Raw genomic sequence first — 20850 nt, 5'->3', positions numbered from 1 at the left:
GGCCACCCACCTATCCCACTTGGACCGCCACAACTATCTCTTTTAGTTTTTCAGTTTCCTTAATTGTAGCACAATTTACTATTTTTAGCAGTTTTTTGGGTCTTGAACTTCCGAAGCTAGTTTGCGGCCCTAAATGATGTTTTTTGGGAAAACCGGGAGCAATTTTAAGTTTTCTCTTCCCAAAGTCGTAGTCCTCGAATATATCTTTCTAACGAGCTATTGTGCGCGTCAAACAGAGATTGTATGCCAAAGTTACAACCCCGGGAAGTTGATGTACCAATTTACCCAAAACGGGGCCCACAGTTTGGCGTTTCATCTCCTAGGGTTAGGTTTTTGGATGTTTAGGGTTTTCCATTGTTTCTCAACAATAAATAGGCCTTCGAGCCTCATTGTAACACATTTCAGAGGCATGTAGCCACCACATCTCTTCTCAGAGATAAGCTACCATCGCCCTAGCTGGTTTATTTCCATTTCTGTTTGTAAGCATATTTCAGTATTTTACATTAATGAAATGAAGTATTATTTCCGCTGCATCTCTGTGTTTATGGTTATCTCTATAATTTTTTGCGTTCCCATTTAAATCTGGATCAGTGGTATCAGATCGGTTTGCTCTTTCTCTATCTTTCTTTGCATGTCCCCAACAAGTTTGGGATATAAGGTGTTAGGGCTTGAATTGGTCGAACCTTTGCAAGACCAGCCTCGCAAATCCTGACGGCCTCCCATGGTGGATGAAAAGAAAGACGAGGGGGCAGGAGATCCTATCAAAATGTTGCTCGAAGAGGCCTTCGAGCGACAAAGGAACCCGATGATGGACAGCTTTGCCCAGATCCTTTAACGGCTACCCCAAGGCGACGCATCGACTTCAAGCAGCTACTCTGGAAATGCCACACCCTTTAAGGTACAAGTTAATTTTGAAATCCCCATCTTCGAGGGTCAAACAGACGCAGATGTCGTAGATAAATGGTTAAATCTACTAGAAGGGTATTTTTCTGTTCATGATTTTTCCAGTCGGGAAAAGATTATTTTCACTCTTCTCAAAGTAGCCCCCCACGTCACAGACTAGTGGTAAACCTACTGCGAGTAGAAGGATGAAAGTACAGGCTTACTATTTTCAGCCACACCCACTTGGAATTCATTCTGGGATGCCATCAAGGAGCAGTAGTACCCTGTCAAAAGCTATGAGGATAAATACATAAAGTGGACCATGCTGCGACAGGGAAGGGACCAAGATGTGTCAGAGTTCACAAACATTTTTCATACCCTTCGCACACAATTGGGTATCAAGGACTCTGAACTACATTTGGTACTCAAATACTGCGGCTACCTACACAGATACATCCAGGAAGAGATGGAGTTCCTGAAAATCTCCTCACTCAGCACGGCGTACTGATACGCTGTCAAAATCGAGCAGAAGTTCAAAAACAAGAAGCCAGACTTTGAATCTTCGAATCCGAAGCAAGGGAAAGGCTTCCCCAAATCGCAAAACCAAGGACAAAGCCAAGACGGGGTAACCCAAGACAACCCGTTGAAGCCACAAGAAAAGAACAACACCACGAAGTCAAAGAAGGACACAAGAAAGTGGTGCAAGTTCCATAAGAGCCCCACTCACAACACAAGTAAGTGTCGGACCAAGCAGTCACTGGTGGTCGACTTGAAGGCTTTTGAATCAAATGCATGTTTCGACCATGAGTCAAAACCCGACAAGGGGAATGGAAAAGGGAAGCAAATCATTAGTGCGGAGCCCAGCGCCATTGTTGCCACCGCCAAGATCTAGAAGAATGAGCCCGAAGATCCAGAGGAGGAGGAGCATCTTTTACACTCACAAATGTGGGTGAAGGGCTCGCCGCTGCAATTCATTGTCGACAGTGGCAACCAAAAGAACCTCATTTCAGCAGAGGTCATTAAGCGGTTGGGCCTACCGAATACACCACACCCGCAGTCGTACAGTATCAGGTGGCTTCACCAAGGACGAGATCTTTGAGTTCTCCAGCAGTGTCGCCTTCCCTACAGCATCAAACCCTTCACAGATGAGGTATTGTGTGATGTTGCACCTCTGGATGTTTGTGATGTATTATTAGGCCAGCCATACTTGTGGAGGTGACATGTTGTATATGAGTCAAGGCCTCGTGCTGTCATTATTTCTTTTGGTAATTCATTATACAGGATACCAAAGGTAGCCCCACCTATCGCCACCTCTTTGATCATTGCTAAGAAAGGAAACAAGCTCATCTCCTAGACTAGGAAACTCATTTTCTGTCTTGTTCGCTCCCAAAGTAAGGTGAAGATCGTCGCCACATCCACGACCCCTGGGAAGGGTTCCTTCACACAGCAGCAACAACAGATGGATACGGTCATGAAAGAACATAGGAGCATCTTCTCCTCACCCACAGGGGTACTGTTGCACTGTCAAGTCAAGCATTCATTCGATCTGACTCCCATAGCACCTCCACCCAACGGGTCGATATATCACCTCTCCATTCTGAAAAATGACAAGTACAAGAAGCGACATGGTTCTTACACCAATACAAAGGCTGTGGGGAATAATGATTTGGAGCACAACATTCCCCCATTCCTTTGCTTTCACTGAGTGTACAATGTGGACCACCCTCTACCATGCTTCCCACTATTACTGGACACATCAGAGATTGCGGAACAATTCACTAGGGACCAAGTTCAGCAGATGGAGGAACTCAACGCAATGGGGACCATTGCTTCCTAAGGGGGGAGGAATGATCCAGGTGAATGTTGGTGTCCACCCACTTATCCCACTTGGACCCCCACAACTGTCTCTTTTAGTTTTTTAGTTTCCTTAACTGTAGCATAATTTACTATTTTTAGCAGTTTTTCAGGGCCTGAACTTCCAGAGTCGTTTTGAGGCCCTAAACGACGTTTTTTGGGAAAACTAGGAGCAACATGAGTTGTTGGCCAATGTTTCTCTTCCCAAAGTTGTAGTCCTCGGATAGATCTTTCTAACGAGCTATTGTGCGCATCAAACGGAGATCATATGCCAAAGTTACGACCCCGGGAAGTTGATGTACCAATTTACCCAAAACGGGGCCCACCATTTAGTGTTTCATCTCTTAGCGTTAGGTTTTTGGATGTTTAGGGTTTTCCATTGTTTCTCAACAAGAAATAGGACTTCGAGCCTCATTGTAACACAGTTCAGAGGCATGTAGCCGCCACATCTCTTCTCAGAGATAAGCTAAAGCTACCATCGCCCTAGCTGGTTTATTTCCATTTCTGTTTGTAAGCATATATCAGTATTTTACATTAATGAAATGAAGTATTATTTCCGCTCCATCTCTGTGTTTATGGTTATCTCTATAATTTGTTGCATTCCCAATTAAATCTGGATCATGCCTCCACTTTGCCTCTTGTCTTCTCCACTACATGTGTCTGCTCCACAACCTCCTGAAGCTAATCTTGAGGCTCCTCCTTTGGAGCTAGAAGCTCTTGTTCTGGTGGGTTACTCAATTCTTGTTCCAGAGATCATATCATAGCCTTCTCCTCATCGAACTTGACATCTTTATTCACAATTGTCATCCTCAGTGAAGGTGAATACGCTCATTAATTATGTGTGGTTTTTGTGTATCCTACAAAAACTCCCGACTCTGATCTAGGCTCAAGTTTCTTCCTCGAATCCTTGGAGACATGATATTAAACTGAAGCTCCAAAACTTCTTAAATGAGACACATCGGGCTTTCTTCCGGACTGTGGTTTTGCAAGTAGATTGTTGTGTCGCATGTTTATATCCCTAGATGCAATGGAAACCCCTGATCATGCAACATGGCTCTTTCTACTCTCGTTATTCTCATGTTCTTCCTCTCAGCTACCCCATTCTATTGTGGGTTATGGGGTGTTATCAATTATCTTTGAATACTTTCTTTGTCACAAAAATCCTTAAAGGAATTCGAAACAAATATACCTCCATTGTCGTTCTTGAGATCCTTCACCTTCTTCCCTTTCTCCTTCTCAACCAATGTCTTGAATTCAACAAATTTGGAGAAAACTTCATACTACTTCTGCATGAAGAAGATCTAGCATTTTCTAGAGAAATCTATGTTTTTTATGGAGGTTGTAGAAAAGGGTCCACAAACATCAGAGTGGACTCACTCCATGATTGCATTTGCTGTGCTATCTCGGCCCTAGAATGTGGATTTGACATATTTCCCCAATGTGCAACCCTTGTAGACATCTTGTTGGTCAAGGGAGCCTTTAGGGAGACAGATGGTAATTTGTTGCATGATTTTTAAAGCACCATGGTGTATATGGGCCAATCTCTTATGCCAAAGCTCTCCAACATCTCAACTCTGCACTTTTTCTTCCTTGTTGGTCAATGTAGCACAATCTCCCACCTCAATTTTGTAAAGGTTCATCACTCAAACTCCAATGTGCTATAGCTATGTGCCTCAAAAAGGCTGTCCCTTTCTTGAAAATAACATCATACCCATTATCCTCAAATACTGCTACAGAGATCGGGTTCTTCTTCAGCCAAGTTACAAACATAACATCATTGAGGTGAAGAGGGGAGGATTTCTCCCTCTTAAAGGTGATAGTACCCATTCCTATAGCAATGTATCTCCCATCATCCCCCAATTAGATATGCATATAGATATCCTTCTCCTCTAGGCTAATGAAAAATTCCTTACACCCTGTCATATGGAATGAGGCACTGAAATCAAGGTACCACACACTCCCCATAATAGTGTTGTCCATGCATGCTATCAGGGTGAAGTCTAATTCGAATTGTGAAGCCAATGCTTCACCTCTTACTCCTCCTAAAGGCTTCTTGTTAGAATTCTTGTGCGGACATTTTGTTGCATAGTGCCCATATTCATGGCAGTGGAAACATTTTATCTTGCTCAAGTATTTCTTCTTGCCATTATTTTGGTTAGATTCAAGTTTGCTTTGGGTCTTCTTTCCTTTTCCCTTCTTCCCCTTTCCAACCAAGGAAAAATTCTCTTCATCCTCTCCTCTGGATGATGTTCCATCTCTAGTATTCCTTCGAATCTCTTCTTGAACCAAATCGGACCACAAACTTTCCCAATTTGGTAATTTTTCCCTTCCATTCATAGAGTCCTGGTAATTTTGCTAGGATTATGTAAGGCCTAGAAGATTTAGGCTCACAAGGTCATCTTCTGCTACATTCAACCCAACCCCTCCAAGCTCATCTCGAACTTGTGTAAACCTGGAGAGATATTGTGGAATAATGTCATTTTTTTGCATCCTAATGTTTCAAAGTTTGTCTTTCAGGGCCAATTTTCTATGGTCATTGTTATTTTTGAATAGCTCAGTCAGTTCCTTCCACATAGAAAATGGTGTCTCTTTTCCATGGAGATTTGAGACCACATGGTCTCTCACACCTTCCAGAATAATTCTCCTGCCTTTGCAACATCCTTCTTCCACTGGGTTAATTTTTGTGCATCTGACTATGGAGGTTTTGCAATATCAATTTTAACATATTCTAACACACCATTATCATCAAGCACTACTTTCATTTGATCCTTCCAAGCTATGAAATTCGAGTTACCCTCTAGGGCATACTCCAATCTTAGACCATTGAAATACATTCTCCTGATCCTGAAGAAAAATTGTTGCACTGAAGCTGAAAAATCGAAATTCCCAAGGGACAAATTCGAAATACTTGTTCTAATGTGATTTCAAGGCTCTTATGCCATGTATAAGTTTTGATAGAAATTGCAACTACTCAAGGTTTCAAACTAAAAAACAAGAGAAACAATTCTACTCTACTGATCTACAAAATGGAAATCACAATTTAGAACAACATGCATATACGTGCAACAAGCAAAACCACAAGTACATAGTGATTTCTAGGGCAACCCAACTGGGAAAAACCCCTTAAGCCTCCTTACATTAACCATTTGAATAAGGAAAATACTACAATTGTTTTCTGTTGCTCTTAGCACAACCTGCAAAAGAATAATTGTTCTCTTTGCTGAATGAGAAAATTTGGCCAACACTTAGCCAATTATCTGCTCATCTAGCCTCTTATTTTCTTGTGTAAATATGAGAAAATTCAAGCTCCTAAACAATAGCAAAGTCCCTATTTCCTTGCGCAATTCCCAAGGAATTGATCTCCTAACTGCATGCAACAATTGTACAGTCAACTAGTACACAATTCATTTTACATTGGCCTTGTCATCTCCACTACAGCTGAGGAATTCAAATTCCATGCATGCATTAGCTATTTTTGGTTGATTGATCAGTTATTGACAAATATTTGAGTTAGATTGTTGTCCCATTGCTCAACTAACCTTAAACTAACTATATCAATAATTAGAGGTCATAAAACTCACTACAACTGAAAATAACTGAACTAGATTGCTAAAATTTAGCAATCACACATGCATAACTGAACTCCCAACCATCTAACTTGAATTTACTAAGCCAACTCAGTGAGAAGAGACATGTCGCACTAGTCAAATGCCTCCAAGTTATCCTATTGGTGTGGAAATTCGATTTAATCAATTTGAGTAAAGCTAAAGTTAAATTGAGCCTTTCTTGCTACATTTTTTAACATCACTAATAACCTTCTTTAAGCATGAAACATGGAAATCTGGGTGTACTCAGGAAGATGCGGGCAACTCCAATTTGTATGCCATAGTACCAATCTTTGGAAACACCTTGTAAGGACCATAGTACTTAGGTGATAATTTATTATCCTTCCTCGCTTGCTTGAGGGACATTTGAGTGTATGGTTGTAGTTGTATAAATACTCAACTGCCTACGTCAAAAGAAAATTCACTGTGATGTTGATCTGCATTTTGTTTCATTTGATTCTACGCCAGAGTGAGGTTATCCTTTAAGAGTTGGAGAACTTGTTGTTGATTCTTGATATGAAATTAAAAATTGAAGGTTTCATGTAAATTTTGCAACCCAGTCTATGTCTTATGGGCAATGGATTGATATTTCAAAAGCACATAAACTAAGTTAAATTTTTGCAGAGTTTAATAGTGAAAAATAGACAACATGCTGCATCACAAAACAACAATTTGATGATGGAGTTTACCCTTCCTGGCGGCTACGTCTCCGGGTCCAACTTCCAATGTTGGTCCTTTATATTATATGCTCAAATTAAAAATTACATCAACATATAATGCTCAAATTGCAAAAATAACATTGTCATTATGTCTAGAACACCCAAAAACCCTTGTGTAGGCTCTTATTTGGATCAAAAAGGCTAAAAAATGACCAAGTTAGGCCTCCTTCTTCATTTCTCTGCTAATTGTTCTGCAAATTCGTCCCTCTGTCAAAATTGGCTACGAATCTAGTTTTAGCGGCCTTGCACAGTGACAATTTCACAAAATGATGGTGCATTTAAACCCAAATCCCATTGAACTTGGTGTAATTTGTCGGATGGTTAAATGGACTCAACGCCCCTATTCCTCTTCCCTTGGTCGGTCGTATAGAAAATAATGTGACCATGGGGTGCGGGCCAGAGGCCAGGCACCTGTTGACCCCCACTTTTGGTCACGTCACGGTTGATAGGGTCGTGGGCAGGGCTCCATGTGCCCGCCCCTCTCATGGTTTTCGTCGATAGTTACATTGATAACATGGAACCGATGTTGGGGCCACATGCCCTTCCCCTCTTGCATTGGCACTCAGTAATGCAATGATGCATGTAACTTGGGGCTAGGCCGATCAGGCGAGCCCAGTGCTTGCCCCCCCTCCCCCCCAAACCACCAACCGCTAACACCATAAATTAAAACGACCCACCATGTATTAACAAGTAACAATGTGGTGTAACAATAGTGTGGGTGGTTTGGAACATGGAGGTCACATGTTCGAACCCTGCAGAGGCTCATTCAGAACTTAACCAATTTTTTCACAAACTTCAAGTGCCACGTGGAACCCTCTGATTAGCGCCAAACCAAATCTTGTCAACCAATAAAAACGTGCCACTTGTCATTGTACCACCGAGTCACGTGTCCATTCTTGATTGGCTCCGTGTTTTATAGTCACCCTACTGACATCAACACTATTTCAGTGTACGGATTGCCACGTGGCATCTGTACACTACCCATTCAACCCTGCAAGTTGACTTTTTTACTATTTGCCAAAAACTTCAGAACGCGATAACTTCTTCATATGATGTCAGATTGAGGTGATTAAAGTGTTGTTGGAATCATAACAACGAGATCTATAATTTGAAACTGGTTTCACAATAATTTGATAACTTTAATTTTTAAGCATATTTTTTATCCCCTAGATCATTCCTCCCCACTGGAAACTTTTGGACCACCAAAAGTTTGTTTTTACTCGAAAAGCGAGGGTACAAATCCCTCACTTTCCCGATCTCAATCCACCTTGCTTTACTTTGATAGGTACCTTTGACACTCACTCAAAGATACTCCACATTGCCTCTGCGTGAAGTCTTAATCCTCCTGTTAAGAATTAAGTCTTCCTACAACTCATTTAAATATTCAAGAGAAAAATATTCTATAGATGGAATTTGAAAATTCTCTTCATGATCATCAATCATTTGAGGCTCATACAATCTCAAGTTTTCCACATTCACAACAGAATAAATTTTCATGTAAGGTGGAAAATCTAATCAGAAAGCGTTGTTACCAATCTTCTCCAAGATTTTGAAAGGGCCATATCTGATTGGCCTGAGCTTTTTACCTTCACCTTGTAGTCTTTCCTTGTTGATGTACAACCAAACTTGATCTACCAGTTGGAAATCATGATCAACCCGATGCTTTTCATGTCTTGATGTGTACCTGGCTTTGCTTTTCTCTAGCTTTTCTTATACTATTTGATGCACTAGTTAAATTTGTTCAATGAAATGCTTGGTTTTGTCCATGTCTCTATGTCCATTACTGCAATATCTTTACTAAAGATGAAATCCAAAGGATATTTTTGGAAAATAACTGAAACAAGTTTCAAACAGAGATACTTTTGTAGATGAATGCTTGGCACGATTGTAGGCATGTTGGATGTAATTCAAATGCTCATCCCAAAGTTTAGGATTCTTACCACAATATCCTCGAAGGAGATGCATTGTTCTATTCGCTTTGTGGATGAAATGTGGTGCTCTTCTTCAATTGTGTCCATGAGTTCCCATAAACTTGACCAAAACTTCTTGACAAATCAAGAATCTCGATCATAAATATTAGAAGTGGGTAAGCCAAAGTGAACCCATACATTTTGGAAGAACATCTTTGTGGTTTATTCAGTTGTAACTTATTTCTTACATGGCATCAACACAGAGATTTTTTTGAAACGATCCACAACAACATATAGATAATCATGACCTTTCCTAGACATTGGTAGTCCCCCAACAAAATCCATAGAAATACCTTCCAAATTACGAGAAGGAATAGGAAGTGGAGCATACAAAACCAATTTCCTATTGCTTGGCTTGCTAGTATCACATGTGGAACATACTCTCACATATTTTGAAACAGTTTCATTCATGTGAGGCCAATAAAAATACCTCTAAATTTGAGCAATTGTTTTTCCTACACCAAAGTGACCAACAATAAGAGAAGTGAGGGCTTCCTTTATGACATTGATTCTTTCACCTTGTGGAACACATAACTTTCCAAGATGATACAATAACGTGTTATGAACATGATAATCCAATTCTTCAACCTGATTTCCTTGACTCAAAGTTGCATAAACATCTTTAAAATCTTCATCTTGAGCATACCATTCAATATAACTTTCATGCATGATTGAGTTATGCTTAAGAATAATAGATGCATTACCTCATTACCAAATGAAATTGTTGTAGCAATTACATCCACCTAAAATGTCTAGCTTGTTGTAGCTTGGTTTGTGATTGTAAATATTGCAAAGGTTGATGGTCAATATGAATAATTGTTTCTTTACCCATCAAATAATGCTTCCATTTCTTCATGCTTGATACCAAAGAATAAAACTCTTTATCATAAGTTGGATAACTAATTATTGCAATGGTAAAGGTTTCTTAATGATAAGATAATGCCTTACTATGTTGCATCAAAATTGCTTCCATAACATATTAGCTTGCATCGGTTTGAATTTCAAATGGCTGCTTAAGATCTGGAAGCGCTAGAACTGATGTTGTAATGATTTTCTCTTTCAAAGTGCCAAGGATTTTTTATGCTTGCCTCCACACTAAAAGACTTGTTTCACACTTGTCAAAGCATGTAATGGTGTTGCAATGAGTGGGAAGTTAGCAATAAATTTTCTCCAATATTAGGTTGCTCCCAAAAAGCTCCTAACTTATATTACATTGCTTGGTTTAGGCCAATTCACAAAGACATCAACTTTTGAAGGATCAATCTTCAATTCACCCCCTCTTACAATATGACCCAATTAAGCCAAAGGGGTTTTCCCAAATTCACATATAGACATCTTCAAATACAATTTTTCCTTCTTCAATACATCTAGAACTTGTTTCACATGCTCTTCACGAGTCTTACTGAAAATCAGAATATCATCTAAGTAGACTATGACAAAATCATCAAGGAATTGTGTCAACACACCATTCATAACTCTCATGAATGTCGTGGGTGTATTGAAAATCCCAAACGACATAGCTAAACATTCAAACAAGCCTTGTTTTGTCTTGAAAGCAGTTTTCCAAATATCATCTTCAAAAATACTTATCTAATGGTAATTGCTTCTCAAATCTAACTTAGTAAAGTAAACAACTTCCTTTAACTAATCTAGCAGATCATCAATGCGAGGAAGCGGAGATTCTTTACCGTAATCGTGTTCAAAGCTTGGAAATCCACACACATGTTCAATGTACCATCTTTCTTTCGAACCAAGACAATAGGAGAACCACAAGTAGATGTGCTAGGCCTGATGACCACTTTGTCAAGAAATTCTTGAATTTTCTTCTTGATCTCTTCATTCTCCAAAAATAACATTCTACACATGCCAATATTTGGAAGTGGTGTGTCCTACTGCAAGTGAATCTCATGTTGGATTCCTCTTTCTGGAGGTAACCCTTTAGGTTCCCAAAACATGTTGTCATAAGTGTTAACAACTTCAACGAATTCATGCTTGAGTTTAGAATCACATCCTATGAAAGCTTTAGGTTCAGCAGTATCTTTAGCTTTAATCATCAACAACACAAAATTCTTACTAGCATTTACAAGCGTTTTCATCTGACTAGCACTTACAAGAGATAATTTCATCTTCTTGCGATGTGATCTAACAATATACTCAACTCCATATTTAAAAATATTATATTTTTTCTCATGACGATAAAATATAGCTTTTCAATCATAAAAGTATGGACTCCCTAAAACAATCCTACAAATATCAAGTGGTACAACATCAAGCTCTACCTCATCTATAAAGTTAGTAGTGATGGCGAATTTGAGTTTACATTTTCTTGTCACTTGTAATTTGGCATCATCACATACCCAACCCAAAGGGTAAGGTTTAGTATGAGGTGTAGTTTCTAGATTAAGTTTCTTGACAATTGCTTCAGAGATAAGATTAACTTGGGATCCACTATCAAACAATGTATCAACTTTGTATGTTTTGTAATGACCCTAATATGAAAAAGCTCACTTCTTTCTTTATCATTTTGAGATTCAATAGGCTTACTAGAAGAACTAGTACTTGCATTAGAAGTTATACCTTTCATTCCCATGGTTGTAATTTTGGTTTCATCACCTGAATTAGATCCTAGATCTTGTTGAGTTGTAGCAGCAATATTTTGTTTCCCCTTGTTATTGAACTTCTTTAGTCTCATTTCTAGATGTAATTTCGAACAATGGTCTTCTTTTCAACAATGTTTACTGGTAAGTTTCTCTCCCTCTTTTTTGACAATATAATTATTTTTGCATTTGTCTTTAAACTTCCCCTTTCCTTTGTCTCCATATTTGGAAGGTTTCTTTCTAGCCTCTTGAGGAACATTCTTTCCTCTTGATTCTAAATGAGTTTCCTGAACACATACTTCATCTAGATTGGTGGGATAAAAAATAAGTATAGTATGTCTCAAATAACCATGTTATCCACCTACGTATTTAAGGAGAGTATCTTGTGAAGACAAATCAACACCCAAGATTAAAGCTCTTCTTCTAAATTCTTGTGTGTAACTTTGGACACTCTGACCTTTATCTTGTCTAAAATTTTGCGAATCCATAATTGATTTTTGCATGTAAGTTAATTGATAAAATTGTCTTCTTAATGCAACTATAAAATCATTCCAAGAAGAGATAGTTTTACCACTTTTCTTCAATTATTCTTGAGTTCTAGCCTCCCACCAGATGAGGGTTTCACTTTCCAAGCGAAGAGAAGCAATTTGAATCTTAGTGACATCATCATCAATATTTTGAATCTTGCAGTAGACTTCAATTTGACAAACCCAATTATCCAACTTTTCAGCATTTATTTCCCCATAATACATAGGCAATTCAAACTTGACATCAAGCTTAATCAAAGGAGACTTAACATGTCCTTTTGGAGATGGAGGAGGAGTAGGTCTATGAGATGAAGGAGGTGAGGATGGAGGTGTAGATGGAGGTGAAGGAGGAGGTGGAGGTGGAGGCTTTCTCCCATTGCCACCATTACCTTTTGGTTGATTAGAACTCGCTCCTTGCAACCTTGTTGTCCTCTCATTGTACACCAATTTTACCATCTCAAACATATCATAGAAAGCCTTTCTAAAAGCTCTCTCATCCTCAGACATTAGCTCATGTCCTTCTTCATGTGCCATGACTGGTGGAGTTTGTGGAGTTTGTGACCTCCTTGAACCAATTTGAGGGTTTGGTTCTTCAAGCACTCCTTCTCCTCTTCTCAATTTATACCCTATAATCATTCAAGAAAACACTTGCAAAAACTGTCAAACCTTCACAACAACCTTGCTTTGATACCAAACTGATTTGAAATTAAAAATTGAAGGTTTCATGTAAAGTTAGCAAGCTAGGTTATGTATTTTGGGAAATGGATCAATATTGAAAAAGCACACAAACTAAGTTAAATTTTGTAGATTTTAACAGTGAAAAATAGACAACATGCAACATCAAAAAACAACAATTTGACGACGAAGTTCACCCCTCCTGGGCTACGTCTCCAGGTCAAACTTCCAATATTGGAACTTTATATTATATGCTCAAATTTGAAATTACATCAACATACAATGCTCAAATTGCAAAAATAACATTGCCATTATGTCCAGATAACCCAAAAACCCTCGTGTAGGCTCTTCTTCGGCTCAAAAGGCTGAAAAATGGCCAAGTTAAACCTCCTTCATTTCTCCGCTAATTGTTCTACAAATTCATCCCTCTATCAAAACTGACAACGAATATGGTTTTGGCACCCTTGCACAACGACAATTTCGCAAAAACAGGTGTCGTGTTCAGCCCCAAAACCCGCTACACTTGGTGTAATTTTTCAGACGGTTAAATGGATTATGTGCCCCTATTCTTTCGCCCTTGGTTGGTCAAATGGAAAATAATGTGATCGTGGGGTGTGGGCCAAAGGCCACCGCCCTTGCTCCTAGTTGCATTATGCTTGATAGGACCATGGGTTGGGCGTGAGTAGTGTGACATGTGTCCTCCCCTCCTATGGTTTTTGTCAATGGTTACATTGATAACATGGAACCGGGGCTAAGGCCATGCGCCCCGCCCCTCCCCGCCTACCTTGGCACTCAGTCATGCGAAGACACATGTAACTTAGGGTTGGGCCGGTCATGTGAGCTCGTCGTCCCACCCCAAACCCCCCCCCCCACCCCACCAAACTACCAATTGATAACACCATAAACTAAAATGGCCCACCTTGTATTAACAAGTAACAATGTGGTGTAACGGTAGTGGGGGCAGTTTGGAACCTGAAGATCGCATTGTCAAACCTTGCAAAGGCTCATTTGAACCTTAACCAAATTTTGCACAAACTTTAAGGGTCACATGACACCCTTTGATTGGCCTCAAACCAAATCTTTTCAACTAATAAAAACTTTCCACTTGTTGACGTTAGCACCACATCAACGTACGCATTGCCACATGGCATTCGTACACTACCTTGTCAACCCTGCAAGTTTCCTTTTTATTGTTTGCCAAAAACTTCATAACGCAATAAATTCCTCATACGAAGTTGGATTGAGGCGATTCAAGCATCGTTGGAATCAAAACGACAAGATCTACAATTTCGTGCTAGTTTCGGGAGAATTTGAACACATTATTTTTTTAGCATATTTTTTATCCCTTGGATCAATGCTCAATGTGATATTCCACTACCTTAGGATTTTCTCTTAAATATGATGTGATGGACAGTGGATAACATCCATAAAGTGCCATAAATGGGGTCATTTTTGTTGCAGCATGGAAGGAAGTGGTATATCACAATTCAACTAGAGGTAACCACTTGACCCATTGTGTTTGTTTATCATATACAAAGCAACGAAGATATCCTTCCAAACATTTGTTCACTATCTCAGTTTTCCCATTAGATTGAGGATGATACGATGAGCTATGGGCTAATTGAGTACCATGACAAGAAAATAATTCCATCCAAAAATTTCCATTGAAAATGGGATCTCTATCATTACAATAATCTTTGCGTTTCCATGTAGCTTTTAAATTGTTTCCATAAATGTAGTAGCAACTATATTGGCTTTAAAAGGATGATATAATGCACAAAAGTGTGCCTACTTGGTAAGTCTATCAACTACCACCATGATGACACTCTTTCCTTTGGACTTGGGTCAACCTGTGATAAAATCCATTAAGACCTCCTCCCAATGTTGACTTGGAATGGCTAAAGGTTGTAATAGACAAGGGGTCTTAATTGTCTCAAAATTATTTTGTTGGAAAACCAAACATTTTGCCCCAAACTTCTAAATATCAGATTTATGGCCATCCCAAAAAAAATCCTTCTTGACCCTATGGTAAGTTTTTAAAAATCCTGAGTTCCCTCTTAAAGGAGAGTTGTGAAATTCCAAAAGAACCTTTTGTTTGAGTTGGGAATTCTTACATAGATATAAGTGATCTCCGTACCATAATGAGTCATTTTTCCATATAAATGTATCAGATGTACTCAAATCTTGCTGCAACTTTTGAATGAATTTCCACACCTCTTCATTATTCTTTCGTTCCTCCTTTGCTTCAGTTATCCAGTCAGGTTGGATAATAGAAATGGCATAGAGCAATGCCTCCACATCCTCATCCATTCCTAAGAGTGCATCTGCAACAACATTTTGCCTCCCTTTTTTGTAGATGATTTCAAAGTCACAACCCAACATCTTAGTGACCCATTTTTGTTGCTCTTTTGAAGATAATATTTGTTCCAAAAATTATTTAAGACTCTCATGGTCAATTTTTACCTTGAAGTGTCTTCCCATTAGGTAAGGGCGCCATTGCTTCAAGGCATGTAGTATTGCAAAAATTTCGTTCTCATAAATAGGTTTGTGTAAATATTATCCCTTGATTGGACGACTTTCAAAAGCAATGGGTCTTCCTTCTTGCATTAAAACAACACCAATTCCATTTCCTGAGGCGTCACATTCCACCATAAAGGTTTTTGTGAAGTCTAGAGTATCTAAAACCAAAGCTTGGAAAATTGCCTCTTTAATATGTTCAAAGGACTTAGTTACATCTAGAGTCCAAAAAATGCATCTTTCTTCAGTAATGTTATTAGCGGTGATGTTATTTTCCCATAATTATTAACAAACTTGCAATAATTTTTAAGGTTGTGGGGATTTTCCATTCCTTGATGGCTTTAATTTTGTTAGGATCTATCTTAACACCCCCATGTGATACAATATGACCCAAATATTCCACCTCTTGTACCCCAAGAAGTTTTTGCATACAATTGTTTCTCCTCCAATAGTTTGAGCACCTTGTCAACATGTTGAATATGATCCTTCCAAGACTTCTTGTAGATTAGTATATCATCAAAAAATAATAACACAAATTAAGGGTTTGAAAATGGAATTCATCCAACCTTGAAATGTGGAAGGTGCATTGGTAAGGCCAAAAGGCATGACCAAAAAATCATAATGACCTTCATGAGTTCTAAATGCTTTTTTGGGAATGTCTTCATTCTTCATTCTAATTTGATGATATCCTGAATGAAGATCCAGCATAGTGAAGTAAATTGCTCCATGTAATTTATCCAACAATTCATCAATGACAAGAATGGGAAATTTATCTTTAATATCGAACTTGTTGAGCTCCCTATAATCCAAACACATAAGCCATGATCCATCCTTCTTATCCACTAATACTACTAGAGTAGGGAAAGAACTTAGGCTAGGTTGAATTATACCTACCTCTAGCATTTCTGCAACCATAGATTCAACTTCATTGTTTTGGGAATAGGGATATTTGTAACTTTTGATGTTTGGAGGAATCTTGGAATCAAGTGAATAGCATGGTCATGATCCTAAATAGGTGGGAGGCATTTGGGAGTCTCGAATACCTTGGAATGATTGTCCAATATTCGTTGGAGATCTGGAGAAACAAATGATTTCAATGTTTGAACATATAGTGAGCATAATTGTTTAAGTATGCCTTGTTGTTGTTTCTTCAAAAGTGTTTTCATGTCATTAGAGTTGATTATCTTCCCCATTTTCCCTATGATGCCCCTTAATTCAATTTCCTTTCCTTCCCAATAAATTTCAAGAAAAGTTCTTGAAAATTAAAAGACAATGTCCCCAAAGATTGTAACCATTAGACTCTTGATACAACAGCATCACTAGCCATTGGAATGGAAAGAATTGGACTATTCAATACATATTCCACCATGGTTAGATTGATAATATGGTACTTCCCTGAGCAATTTATAGTTCCTCATTTTCAACCATCACTTCACACTCTGGTGTTAGATATAGAAAGAAATTCAATTTTTTGGCTATCTTACAATGAATAAAATTATGGGTACTACTAGAATCAATCAACACTATTACCTTTATTTTTCTTCCCACTGGTAAGGATGAAACAACTGTATCCTTCTATCTTGAGAGTTTGAGGAGTAGTAATTCCTGCCAATGCATTATGATATATGGTTATTCTTTCTCTGGGGTTGGTTCCTAGTGTATATCCTATTCTTTTGACGTTTCTTGTTCCTTTTCTTCCTCCTCTTCATAATCTATGTAAAATAATTTCTTCTCAACACACTTATGACCCTTAGTGTATTTTCTATCAAAATTGTAACAAAGTCCTTTGCTCTTTCTTCCTCTAGTTGTTGTGGTTTCAAACTTGTAGGTTGTGGGAGGCTAGGAGTAGCAACACTTCCATCTTTATAGTTGTGAGTGGTAGACTTCCTTGTTGCCATAATTTTGCTTTCAACTTTTCTTGCCACCTTGAAGGCTTTCTCCAATGAATTAGGTTCCCAAAGGTGAACCTCATTTTGGATATTATCCTTTAAAGTCCTTGTGAAGACACCAATCCTATGCTCTTTTGGAATATCATTTACCTTGATATTCACTCTTTGGAAGTCCTCAATGTGCTCTGCCATAAAACCCGTTTGTTTGAGATTTATGAATTAGCTAAAGAAGGTATTTCTCTTTGTATCCTCATAATGTGCTACTAATTATTCCGTAAAAATTGTCTAGGTGACAATTGATTTATGATAAAAAGCCATCGATATCACACAAATTAATTTGGTTCTAAATATAAAGATGCAATGTGTACCTTTTTGTGTGTGCGACACATCGTGTAGATCAAAGAATTGATCCATCTGTAGTATCCATGTTACCGGATACTTGCCATCAAACTTCCTCATATCGATCTTTGCAATGTGGTGGGTTTGAAACCCAACATTGGAGTCTATAAAATAATAATTCATATTCCTTTTGTCCTCATCACAATTTTCATGGAGTACCTTGTCACCACTCGGAAGCCTTTCTTGCAACAATTTTGTCAACCCTTCCAACTTGACATTCATCGTGTCCATGTCTACTTTAAAAACTCCCATGTATGCTTTTAAACCATCCTTCAAACCTTCCATGCTTCCTTTTATTTTTGTTTCCAAAATCCAAACCATCCATCTTAGATTCCAATTAATTTTTTATTACTCTTTGCAAGAGCTAAATTTGTTGCACTTGGTCTCGTAATTTTGATATATCATGTTGTGTTTCTTCCTCTTCTTCATGCGTCATAGTAGAGCTTTCTAGTTGCTTACTAGGTGTATCCATTTTTTTGTTTTGAGGCATTTTGGAATCAAACAACTATATCTATGCTTCATTATACCTTTTGAATCACTTCAAATGGTTTTTTCAAACAAAAGTTATGCAAAATTTTAAAAAATACACACCTTTTCTTGCTTTTAGGAGCTTGATCTTGCAACAGTTGCATCTCTATAATTTTAGCCTCCCAAAGTCTGAAAGTCATCATGTGGTATCCCTCTATGTCTTCTTTCCAATGCCACAATTTAGATCAAGGTTGGATTCTCCAAGAAAAATTCTACCAAATATCCCACAGTGACCTGATTATGGATAGGTTAAGTAGAGAAAACTTGTACGGGATGCCACGTGTCACTATTGCAGGATTTGGCCCTAAAATTAATACACGAGAAACTACAATCTGTGAAACTCTGGTCACTTTTGATGAAATTCAAATTTGATGGACGAAGAGAAAGTTATGACGATTTTCCCTAGGTCACTTGTTTGAGACTAAATTCTAGAGCGTGCAAAAGCCCTAACTTATTAAGACCATATCTCAGAAAATATAGTGAAACAAGATATGAAATTTTTACACAAAGTTCAACAAGATTTCAGCTCAACGTGGTCAAAATTCCAACTTCTGAAGTCTCATAGAAAAACGTTATAGCGAAAATTCCAAGATGACATGTTTGAAGCAGTGAAAGCCTTGAATCCAAAGCTCTAATACCAAGTGTTATGCAATCATATCACAAAACAGAGGAAAAGATAGATCAACGACTTGAAAATTAGCCTCTTCGAGGGGTAAGCCTCCTTAAAAACACATAAATGGACAATTCTTGGAGGATACAAATGACAATACCTCCTTGGCATATATAGAAGTCTAAGGGGTCACAATATAATCAAAGCCTACATAGCGATAATAATGTAAGGGCACAACAATAACAATAGTGGGCTTCTATGGGGCACAACAAAAACAATATGGGAGCTAAATGGGCACAATAATAACAATACAGTGGCTACACTAACAATAACAATAAGGGGGCTACACTAGTATTATAGGGACATAACAGAAAACTTATCATAATTTAGTTATCAAACCAGCATTAGGACAAACATCATTGGCTCCTACTCACAAATGTAGGTTGACTCGTCATCGTTATTCAAATGAAATCACACCACCTAAAATTACTAATTGGTGGTTCTTAAGGGGGCAAGCTTTTGCTCCTGCAATATGTCTCTAGTTTTTGGGTCATTAACATATTTCCTTATATCCTAGGAAGACCAACTATTCACTAAGCAAAAGCAGGTTTAAGGCATACTCAACATGTATAATCAAACGAAGAATGATATTTGTCTATATATAATTATTATAAAATAATAATTAATGCAATGTCGATTATTATATACTTGTTTTCGGTCATTATATTATAATGTAATAATTTTTTTGTATTATGAAATTACTTTTTATAATTAAATATAAATTAATATATATATATATATATATATATTTATTTATTTAAATGAATAAAAATTATAATAATTTAATTGTTAGTTGACAAGAGGATGTTTTATATTAATTATTATTTGTAAGGTATGAAAAAAAAAAGATAAAATAATGGCATTGTCTATTGAGGCCACGATGTTGCCCAAACAACAAATTTCGTGCCATAATTTAGTAAGAAAATTTTCAAAAAAATTGATTGTTGGAGTGTTTAAATCACTTTTTTGATGGTGGAAATGGATTCAACACCATGAAGAACCTGTGAGGCACCCAAAATCTTGAAGCTTGACACCAGTAACCAAGATTTTCAAAAAAAATCAGCGAGATTTTGTCAAAATCTTGCAGGAATTTCCATTATTTTATAGGCGAAATTGTGGCCTCATTAGACTACTCTTAAAATATTTTTTCATAAAGATAGAATTCAGATAGTATCTATTTTTTTTAGATTTTGAATAATTTTTTGAGTTGGTAATATGTTTTTATGTTTAAAGAAAAATAACTCTTAAAAAATTTAAAACAATGTTGAATCTTACACCAAAGCATATTATCATCATTAAAATTATAATGACGGGAATATGACTAACTAGGTAAATCATATAAATTAAATAGTTGATAAACTTCGATAAACATCAATCTGTGATATATCTCACATTGTTAAAATAAAATAAAAAATCATAGAAATTAGCTAAATTATAAATTTATTATTATTTATTATTATTATGGTTACTAAATTGTGTGAGTCTTGAGATGACTACACACTTAACATTTGGCTTGAGAAACTATGACTAAGGGGCATCTAATCCATCAAAATCACCTGGGGATCGCACCCAGCCTGAGCCACACTAGCACTTAACATGGCTAGATTTTTTCCTATGGAGTTTCGAACTGATGACCTTCACATCACAAAGTGCCTTAACAATACATCTCATCATTGTCTATTCTACGCCTCATGGACTTATTATTATTATTATTATTATTATTATTTCTAAAAGAATTAATATATTTTCTTTGAACTGTGATGAGAATATTAGATTAAATCAAAATCCATGCTTGGATCATGGTTTGCATAGTAGGTGAGTACAATGAAAATGCTTCAAGGCCAGCTAGACTCGTAACCTCACGTTGGCCTTTATTCTCAATATCTATTATCTTTTTTACTATGATTAAGGACACAATGTCTTTAGAGGTATAGATTCTCCAAAAGGTTTATAGATACAAGAAAAAATTACAAAGCATAACAAAAACCATTGTTGAGGAATAGTTGTGAGGGAAGGAA

The sequence above is a fragment of the Pinus tabuliformis genome, chromosome 8 (assembly GCF_031772625.1).
Source record: "Pinus tabuliformis cultivar Carrire ecotype Pingquan chromosome 8, CPIR1, whole genome shotgun sequence".
NCBI lineage: Eukaryota > Viridiplantae > Streptophyta > Pinopsida > Pinales > Pinaceae > Pinus > Pinus tabuliformis.
The sequence above is the reverse complement of the archived record's forward strand: the minus strand, read 5'-3'. Positions refer to the sequence as shown.